Raw genomic sequence first — 10920 nt, 5'->3', positions numbered from 1 at the left:
TTAGTTCCCTATTGTCCTTGATGTTCATAAGGAGCCATGGAGCATGTCAAAAGAATAATACATCTCTTACCAAGGGGAATCTTGGGGACAAAGATGAAGTGCTAAATACAGCAAACATGAAAAAACTGGGTTCAACACTATGAGTTGTAGAATCCCATAGAAACTATTCAATATCTAGCCAAATTTGATCCTGATGACTAGATATGGTTACTACCTACAAAATGCATGTAGTTGTCACAAGAACTTTAGCAATATTGAAAAAGCTATACTTGATATACTAGAATGTTTCGTTTTCTTCTATAATTGAAAAAATCAACCATCATTGTGTACTATGAAAAATAGGGTATTAGGTGCCCCAAAACTTAAGGAATATTAGCTTTATGTTACAATATGCGACATAGAAAATAAAAAATGCATTTGGATATCATGAAATCCACCAAAAAAATCATTGAAGAGCTAAAATTGGCTAAAAAACAGGATTTGACCATTTTTGTAATTTGGTCATAACTTACAACTTTAATATTTATTTCTCCCTAGAAGCATCAGGATATGTTGAGGACTACTAAAGATAGTTCTCTAGCATTATAGACCTCACAAACATGAATTCTAGAGTGGTATAGTTGCAAAAAGTTGAAAAAAGGCAAAAACAGGACCTGTTTTTTCACACAGTTTAGGTTGTGAAATGTTGTGCAAGGACAAGGTTAAAGATGGAATTGATATTCCAAAAAAATGTCGAGTTTTTTTCAACTCATGAGACAACTTTCTAGATAGATAGCACCTCAAAATCCATTTTGAAACTCTTGACATAATTCAAGGAAAATGGTCACTTAACGGGACATAAAAGTGTCCCATTTATACCAACCTAGTGTTAAGCATCCTCATCTCAGACTCCATCTTTGACAAATTATTTTCTAAATTATGAATGGTCCTAGCTGATTGATTTTCAAGGACACCGTGTTGCAAGGAATGTGCTCCTCTATCCTGCTCCAACTTCTCAACTTGATGCTTAGTCTCCCTCAGTTGGGCCTTTAACACTAGTTCTCTAATTGGATACTAAAGTGTCCTGTTTTCCTACAAGGTTTTGGTAATTTATTTGTCAAGCTAGAAATAAGTTTTTTTCACCTTGCTTCTACCATAGGTTGGTTATGAGGGAAAGAAAACATTGAATTTTTCTCCATGTCAAAATACAAGCCCTATGGAGAGAATTGTGATAATTTTTAAGTGGTAATGTTTTATAAAATTTCAAGCTGTTTTGCCAAAAAAGCATAAAATCTTATATCTTTTTATAGAGATGAGCTTTTTTATGTTTTAAAAGCCAAATGCTTCTACTTAGTGTATAACCCTTCAAGGAATAGTTTCAAATTTAATTGCAAGTTATAAACATAGTTTATAGTTGAGCACGTGTTGACTAAGAGCATAATTTTGGCCTTTCAAAGGTCCTCTCATGGAATTGGGGCTATTCTAGTGTAATTTGACAACATCAAATGACTTTGTAAGTTAAAACCAAGAAACTACATATTTTTTTGGCTCCCTAACTTACTTAAATCTTGTTGCTTACACCCTATCTTGAAATTTTGATTGTTCAAAAACTCATGAAAATCTTGAGTCCTCCACAATAACATTGAAACCAAGGTTTTAGATATCCCATTTGTATTCATACCATGCACTTTGATACATTTACTTGATATGTGTGGAAGGTTTTAAGTTATTTGAGGTTTTGAATACCTATGTCTCAAGAATTAAAATATCAAAATTTTTGCATGCGCAGTTTTGAATATTTGAAACGATCCAAAAATTGTTTCTTACCAAAGCACTTTTATTTGCCACCTTGAGTCCTCATTGGAGAGGGTAAGCAATGTAGCACTATCTAAAACTCAAAACACATCAAAAACATATTTTTTCTATGCATACAACGATATACTTGAAATGGCCATATCAAACACGTAGAACTTCCCATTATTTTATATACTCTCAAATATTTTTTTTTGCACCTGAAACTTGCAATTTTCTATAGCACAAGTGTAGAAAAGTGTGTACAATTTTCTACAAGGTCACTTCATTTTTTTTTTTGAGCTTATAAAGTTGATTTCTTTAAAGCATCAATTGCAGTCTTATGGGGGTCCACTTGATGAGTATATTTCTTCACCATGATAGCTTCTAAAACTGCAAGGTTATATTTTTCAAAGACCCTCTAGCTAAAATATTTAATCATACCAAGAGGGTTTTCTTAAATACATCGTATGATGCAAGTAGCATTTAATCTAAAATGTGTAAAAAAAGGACACTTAAGTGTCTTGTTTTCGTACCAAACTAGTGTTAACTTGGTCAATTCATCATTAGACACTAAGGCATCCAACATTTGTCCTATAGCATTAACAATGGTGTTCCAGGACGACTGAATAAATACTGAACAACCATCATTCACAGTTACTAGGTCACATGCAATTGGCTCATAAACTGTGACATGAGCCATATAAGGTAGTGTAGCATAATCAGGTTTGTGCAGGACTAGGCCTCCTTTGAGAGGATGAGTCTGCAGCTGTTGTAACCGGTCCTTGGTTAAATTCAAAGCTAGTTCACTATAAGGGATGGAAACTTTACCAAGTAGACTCAAAGATGTTGGTCTTTTTTCCTTATCAGTCTAACCCACCGGCTGCTCAGCACTGGTGCTTTCTGATTGGTCTTTTCCTTCACTGATGGTCGCTGATCTTTTTCCTGCTTGCTGTCTAGTTCCACCTGTAATCTAGACTAGAGGCTGGTCTGGCTGGTCAGCTGAAGTCTGGTTTGCTGGAGTCTTTTCAACAGACACTGTTTTGACTTGACTTTCTAGCTGCTTAAGGAAAGCATTGTTTTTGCCCAGTGTAGTTTTTGGTCTTTTAGAACTGCAAGCTTCCTCTTGCATGGACTTCCTCTTTTTTCTAGTGAGAGCTAATTAATTATCCGGGGCTTCTTCATCTGATGATAAATCCACATTGTTAGTTACTAGAAAGGGCTTCTGGCTCCAAGCCATCCTTACCTAGTTATGAGCGTCTGGAGAAGTTGCCCAGTAAAGGAACTACCAAACATACCAAGCTTTGAAAACATTTTGGGACTTCAACTTAGCAGTCTACTGAAGCACATTATGTGAGAGAATTTGACATAGATTTATTGAAACTATGGCATCCAATATTTTCAGTAGCATAGCAAATAGTTTTTCTCACACATAAGCCAGGTTGTTTTTGAGACTCACAGTTGTTGGCGGATACGCCGCGACGGACGTCAGCACAGGGAGAACTCACCTAACAAGATTTGTCAGCTAAGGATGAAGCTCGACCCGTAGGCGCGTGGAAGCAAGCACAGGGTGTCAACCTACACTCAACCGACTCTCGACTAATTCCTACAGAGGTCTCTACCCAATGTCTAAGCTACAGCCTTCAGGAGTGCATAAGAGGAGATTTCCTACAACGCTTTCAAGAGCCAAATACCCATCAAACGTTCTCGAAACGCCATAGAACTTGAAGGAGACCCTACTAACACCAATAGGTCGCTCTCCTTAAGGTCCATGAACCAAAACCCCAACCCTAAACACTAGGTGAAAAATCACGTAGGATGTTTGGTCAAAATTTGCAGGTTGTCGTTTCTGAAAACTAAAGTTCCTAATGTGTAGCTCTACTCAATGCGAATGCATGGATATGTTGAAATGAGAAAATGGATAACGTATGCTCACCGAATCACCAGATGAAGCTCGCGGGTCGAGCTCGCAAAACCAGACCGTACGCCTGCAATGTAGGTATTGGCGTGTAGCTCTCGTCGGGGGCAACATGCTGTAGTTCTCCGCACTCGATTCTGACCACCGGTGTGCGCGTAGCATTCAGATGAAACTCTCACTCTCTCTCGTACACAATACGCTCGCTCACAGACATAACTTTTTAAAATGACAAAGGTTTTTTTTTCATTAAGGTCAAAAAGTGGTATAAATACCTTACAATCTCAAACCCTAATGTTCCAATTTAACCATCTACTCAATGTAAATGTCAAAAATGGGATACAATCTGGAAGCTTCTGTAAGCCCCACTATTTACAAAGGTGAAATGTCGATTTTTCTCAATAAATGAATAATCACAAAAAATAATATTCCGTCGAGCTCCATAGGGTGTGTCCTGCTGCTAACACTCCCCCTGCTAACACTCCCCCCCCTCCTTGTTCATGTCATCCCCGACATGGCTGTTGAGCTACGTCTTCAGTGTAGGCTTTCTCTCATCTTGATAAGGGACTCATATCTTGCATGTTGAGCTAGTAGCGTCGGGTTGTGAAGAAGCCGGTGTAGAAGGCTTCTTCAAAGGCCTGAAGGTGATAAGATGGCAAAAAAATAATCCTTTGATACATGCATGTATCACCTCGTGAGAAGGCTGACCCAGACAGATTGTATGCACATTTGTATGTATCTTGAAAGAACAAGATATTGTTCATTTCCTGGCCTGGTTTGAATGTTCCGAAGACTGCCAAAAGGGTTTTACATATCTTTCTCATCATGATGCAAGATAGGTCAGGCGAGCCAGTGAACAATTTGATGGCGTCCGTTACGGTTTTCACCATGTATTGCTCACTTATTCTCTCGCCTGCCTTCAAGCCTGGCAGCTTCGGGTAATTTAGCCAAGTGGGTTGGCTTCTCTGCAATAGTTCGTGGGCTTTCCATGTCCTCATCCTTGTTAGAGGGCAGAAACTGAGGTTATCTCTGATCACTTTAGGTGCCTCTACCGGATGGATTAGATATTGAGGATACTTTGTCAGCCCTTCCTTTCTCCACCTGGGCTGAGAGTCCACTATCATCTTGAATCCTTCACGTTTGGAGATATTTGCTTTGTACAATGGCACTGTTGGCTCCTCTTTTATTTGTTTGTTGATTGTGGCAGCTTCATATTTTAGCAGAGGATATGGGAGAGAGGGTTGTAGCCATTCACGTCAAAGGTTACTGGCATCTATCTCCTGAATAGTCATCGACTTAAACACCCTCTGCACCCAATCCAATGCTTCCCTGGCTGTGTCTTTGACTGCCGCTTCTATGGCCTTTTGCAGCTTCTCTTCTTCTTCTTGTGTCAGATCTTGTGGCTCTTGTGAGGGTCCCACCAAGATTTCCTCTTGCATGGTGGTGCCCACTGGGTCTGACACATTCTCTATGTCAATACCCTCCATGGCTGCTGGCCCGGTGCTAAACTATTGCTCTTCCGTTTGTTGCTGGCCTCTCAGCTCTTCTATTTGCTTCTGAAGTGTCTTCTTTTACTCTTCTGCTTGCTCTCCCATGTTTACTAGGAGGTCGTTTAGATCTGCATTTATCTTTTCTGCCTCCTCGAGCTTTCTCTTGATGGCTTCTAGCTCATTCTTCATGGCCTGATTTTCTTCTTCTAGGAAGTTTTGCATTACCATAGACCCCTCAGTCAGCATCAGCCTTTGCCACTTCTCCAGTGTTAACTCCTTTTGGAGCTCCTTCATTTGTTCTTCATATAGCTCATTCTCTGAAGTGGTGCCAGTCGAGCTAGTAGCTCTGACTCTGGCAGGAGATGCTCTCAGCTGTTGGATGGTTTGATCTTTGACTTTAATCTGATCTTTCAGCTTGATCACTTCATCCTGGCTCGCTTCATGCTCTATCTCTGCCTTCTCTTTGGCATTCCTCAGGGCTTCCACTTCTTTGGACTCTTCAGCAAGTTGTAGAGTCAGGTTGTCCCTTTCTCTCTCAGCATCTGTCAATGACTTGCTGATTTTCTTGTATTCTTCTTCAGATCTTTGAATCTTGTTTTCTGCTGCCTGATTTTGTCGTTCCATCTCCTGGCATCCTTGTAATGCCATGGCCAGACTGGCTAGCAGCTCTGTTTGTTTCTTTATATGCTCTTGGCCCAATTTTTGTAGTGTGTCGACTTCAACCTTGATCTGAACTTCATTGGCTTTGAGATTATCAATCTCACTTTCCGTGGCCATTGATCTTGCCCTGAGCTCGGTTAGCTTTTGCATCACCACATCCCAGTCATTGGTCGGGTGGCTGTAGGTCCACTGTATCAATGGACCTTGGCCATCTCTTTCAGTTCAACTAACCGCATGCTCTGCATCTGTTTCTTGGGCCTTGTGCTTGCCAACTCAAAGGCCACAATGGCTGCCTCTTCTCGTGAATAACCCGCAGCTAGTAGATCAAGAAATATTCCAAAGTTCTTTTCTTCTGGATCTAACTTCTCCTCTTTTGGCTTAGCTTCTTCTTTCTGCTCTTGCTCTTGGCTCTTCTCTTGCTTGGAATCTTCTTGTTCATCCTCCTTTTGTTGGGTTTTAGGAGGGCTTAGAGGAGGTGGTGATGGCGGTGGGCTGGATTCCCTGCTTGACGGTGGAGTTGTCGGCTTTTTCTTGAAATCTCTCTCCGCCTTGGTCTTTCTCTCTTTTTCTTGGCCTTCCTTCTCTTCTAGCAGTTGCCGTCATACTTCATCCACTTTTTCTACTGTAAAAGGGACATTAGGGATATTTTCTATCGTAGAATCCAGGATCTCAAAATTTTTGATGTAATCTTCAAACCAATCTCGATGCACCCCGCACCCTTCGAGATGATCCCGACATGGCTTCAAGGGATGGCTTCCACAGCTCGCTTAGATCTCCCTTGAGTGCTCTTTCGGCTCTAAAGCTTTCCATTAGTCGCTCTAGACGCGCTGCTTTTTGTGATTTGGTTTCTTTGATCGGCACTTGTACACTTTCCTTCTTTCCTTTCTTCAACTCCGGTGGCTCTTCTAGCACGGTTTCTAATTGGCACTTCAAACGCGTGGCAAATCTGGGTGCCCTGGGAGGTTCTTCTTCCTTATCTTCTTTCAGCTTTAACCAATCATTCTGTGAAGGACGTTCTGGCCAGTTTCCCTTGGCATGCAGTGCTCCATAAACCACTTTTGTTATTAGCTCACCAAGTACAATGTAGGTGGGATTTTTGTTCCCCATCTTCACCAGGTTGTCATGGATGTAGACAACATAATTGATCACTTTTGGCTTGCTCTTCTGCATTGCCTAGGTGAAGGTGGTGGCAATGGCTCCAGGTGGCATTCTGTACTTTTGTGGCCGCTTTGTACACATGTGGAAGTATTGACTGTAGAGCTGGCTCATGATAGCCACTTTTGGGTTTGCAATGTCTTCAAAAGTGTAGTTGTTCTTCTTTTCGGAGTACACCTTGACTTCATCTCGACGCTTTGTCACACTATCTCCCTTGTTGGAGATGTCAAGAGAGGCTGCCACCACCCTCTCTGTGATGAAAATCATGGTATCTGGCTTGCCTTACAGATCAGTGACTCTGGCCACTCCATCTTCTTTGATAGTGGTTACAAATTCCCACACTCTTTTGATGTCAATCCCCGTTGGAAAAGCTTCAAAGTAGTTATGGAGATCTATCTTCTCTAGGTAATCTCCCATTTTTCTTCTGAAAAATTCATTGAGCTCCCGAGGTAGCATGGGTAGCTCCACTGCATTTCCTTCAGGATCTTTGAACACGCCTTGGTAGATCTTCAAATCATTGGACTCTAGCAAATCATCCTGAATCCATGTGCTGGTTGGCTTGAGAGTTCCTTCTGGGATCACAAATGGCTCTACTTCTTCCAAGTAGTCTTTTATTGTCATCCTCTTCTTCTTTGCCGGTGATTTTGCGGCTGCCATGGGTCCTGTTGCACTCAGTAGTCCGAAGTTAGCGTTTTTTCCATATCAGCTGATAAACTGAGTTCTAACTATCCAAATGACTTGAAAATTGAAAATAAAACTTAAAAGGAACGAGGGAAACTGTGCATGTGCTCACAGTATCATTCTGGCCAAAATTTCTCATTTAGACATCCTACGCGTAGGATGTCTATTTCATCAGTTTTTGGTGAAACTTGGCAAGCTGGTGGCCCTTGGCCTCTGAAACATGGCTATGTGATTGGAATTGGGTTTGGGCATCAAAAGGTGCATTTTTGGGTAGATTCAGGCTTTAGGATCACAAATTGGGTAGGATGTCCACAACAAGTGGCAAATGATATTCAAATGGGTTGAAAGTTGATATACAGGCTCCTTGCACCATGTTAATGGCCCCTATGAAGTCAGTTCTTGCACAGTAGGTCAAAATCATGCTGGAGACATCCTACGCGTAGGATGTCTTTTTCATCAAAATAGATTGAAATTGGTTATGTGGGTAGCTCTTGGCATGTGGAACATGGCCCTGCTCTTGGATTTTGATTTGGACAAGAATTGGTGTTGGTAAGAGCATGTGTAGTGTTTTTGGGCTCAAAAAGTGCATCTTGGAGGTGTTGGGGGCCAAATGTGATGGGAATGGCTTGAAACTTGATATATGGGCTTATGAAAGTGTCATAAAGAGATCTGGAACTGAAAAATATCAGCTGGGGGCCAAAAATGTCATTTAGACATCCTACGCGTAGGATGTCTATTTCATCATTTTTTCACATATGACCACACAGATAGCTTGGCAATGTGCTCATGAATGTATTGTGAAAGTTTTATGTGATTTGGACAAGTTTTGGTAGGTCTATGGCCCATTATTGCCTCTATGCCCTGATTTTGAGTTTTTTCATGCATATGAGGTTAATTTTTGTCCAAATGTGATGAAACTCGGTGGCTAGCATGTACAACCTATTTAGAAACTGTGTGTGTTGAGAGATGTTGGGGTTGGTGCCCAGAATTGGCCTTGAAAATTATATTGGAGGTGCTACTGGTACCTGCCCTGAGTCCTCCTGAGTCCCTTTTAAGCATTATTTCAACAAAAAAGTCAAATTGATAGAAAGAAACTCCCTTTGTGGATTTCAGAGCCTCCGAGCCGTTTTCTGACTCTTGGAGTGCTTTTCGGCGATGAAATTTCTTGATGTTGGTCTCCATAGCTTCACGGTCCCTTGGGGATCCTTGCCATATAGTTTTTGTCTACTTTGGCTTCACCGGAGCTCCATTTGGCAATTTGTCGCTCTGGAAGCACCTGTGGTTGCGTTTTCATGTCTTTGATGACTTGTGGTGGTCTACCACCATAGGACTTGGTTGTTGATGGTCTAGGAAAGCCGCTCGTGAAGTTTGGTGGCAAATGGACATGTGGTTTGGCCGCGAGAGCTATTTGACACTTTGTGTGTCTGATGTCGTTGATAGACCACTTTTGGCGTGTACAAAATAGCATTTATATGCATGGTCATATGTACAAAAAGATGTAAATACATGCATTTGGGAGTTTTGCAAAGTGGTTTCAAGTTCAAAAAAAGATGCAACGTGTACACATTGTGAATAGTCAGGTTCGCACGCTAGCAGTCGAACACATGTACATGCCCGTATAGGGTATCGGGGCCTTGGATATGGTTCTAGGTGGCTTATTTTGGATCTATATATTGTGTTTGAGCTTTCTAGAATGTAAATAATGCAAGTGAAAAGTGTGGGTACTCTCATCCAACTCGAGAAGTTTGACACATGCGATAACTGTCTATTTGCGGCGCCTGATCTGCGGTGATACGTGCATCGCTCTAGAAGTGGTCAAAAATGTAATGTGGGGAGTGGAAATGTGATTTGGGTATCGAGGATCAAGTGTACAAAATTTGGTGAATTTTGGAGTCCGTTTGGGGTTTTTCCCGCGAAAAATGCCCGCTGGGGGTCAAAACTGGCCAAAACAGGGCTAAAAAAGGTCAAAAAATGGTCAAAAAGGGTGTGAAATGGCTTCAAATTTCCACATCAGTGACGCTGCCGTGAGTGCTTGGGCTGATAGAGAATTCTGGAAGCCAATTTTGGGGTCTTTCACCTCTCTGTGTGGGGAAGGAAGCAGGGTTCCTACAGGTGGTCTAGTGCAGTCCAGTTGCGTTCCCGTCCTGTTTTCGAGTGTATGGAGGAGTGAATGAGAGATTTCTCTCTTCAATTTTGCACTTGGGAGATTCTATGGAAGTTCTGAGGTTTCCATGGATGTGTGTGTGCAAGGAATTGAGGGAAGAAGGTGCGGCTTTCTGCAATACTGTGTGACCTTGTATCAGTGCCATTAGGGTTGGCGCTACTCCAAAGAGTCCAACAGAGTGGAGTTTGGTGAAGGCTTTGCAATGGTTTGAGAGTGGCCTTTTGTGGCTAGAGTTTTTGATGGTTTTTCTTGTATATTTTGGTCACCATCAAGCATGATTTCCAATGTTGATCACCTCGACTCACCTTGTAGTGTCTGCGGGCAGGCAAGGGTTTGTAGGTCGAGGCGTTTGGAGTTTGAATTGAGCTTGTGGGTAGAATATTTAGGGAGCTTTTGAGTGGTGGTGAGTGAGGTGAGGAATTTAAGTAAATTCCTTGTATTGTGTTGAGTTTTCTAGGTGTGTGAGTGTGCGCCCGACATCTTTTGCTCCATCATCCTTTGGCGATCCCGCTGGGGAGCGGAAATTTGCCAGTTGTGCACCCAGGTGAAGCGGTTTTGCTGTGAAGTTCGAGCTTCATTGAAGAAAAGTGGTGGTTTGGTTGAGGTGCAAGACTTCAAATTTTGTGGAGTTACTCACGCAAGGGAGAAGCGACTCCGAAGAGATGGCTTATAGTCGGCCAGTGTTCACAGGGAAGGAGGATGTGAAGGACTGGATTGCGGATTTCGAGTGGCATACGCTTGGTATGCACATTGTGAATGACGAAGCCAAGCTTCATGTATATCCTCTTGCGCTCAAAGGAGAAGCTCGGGAGTGGTTTGAAGGTTTAGAGGAAGAAAAAAAGCAAACATGGGAGCAGGTGAAGCTAGCAATTTTTGATAGTTTTGGAAAGAAACTAACCGCAACAGAAGCGACAACAAAATTGATAGGTCTGCAACAAGATGTTCATGCTAACTTTAAAGAGTTTTTGCAACACTTCAAAGGGATTTGGGTTCAATTAGAGGCGGCATCCCAAGTACCTCCAGGGGATTTCTTTAAAGTACGTCAGTTTATGGATCGTCTCCATCCAAGTGTAAGGGAGAAGGTC

The sequence above is a fragment of the Adiantum capillus-veneris genome, chromosome 1 (genome assembly GCF_014529385.1).
Source record: "Adiantum capillus-veneris isolate H3 chromosome 1, ASM1452938v2, whole genome shotgun sequence".
Taxonomy (NCBI): domain Eukaryota; kingdom Viridiplantae; phylum Streptophyta; class Polypodiopsida; order Polypodiales; family Pteridaceae; genus Adiantum; species Adiantum capillus-veneris.
This window is presented reverse-complemented; position numbering follows the sequence as displayed.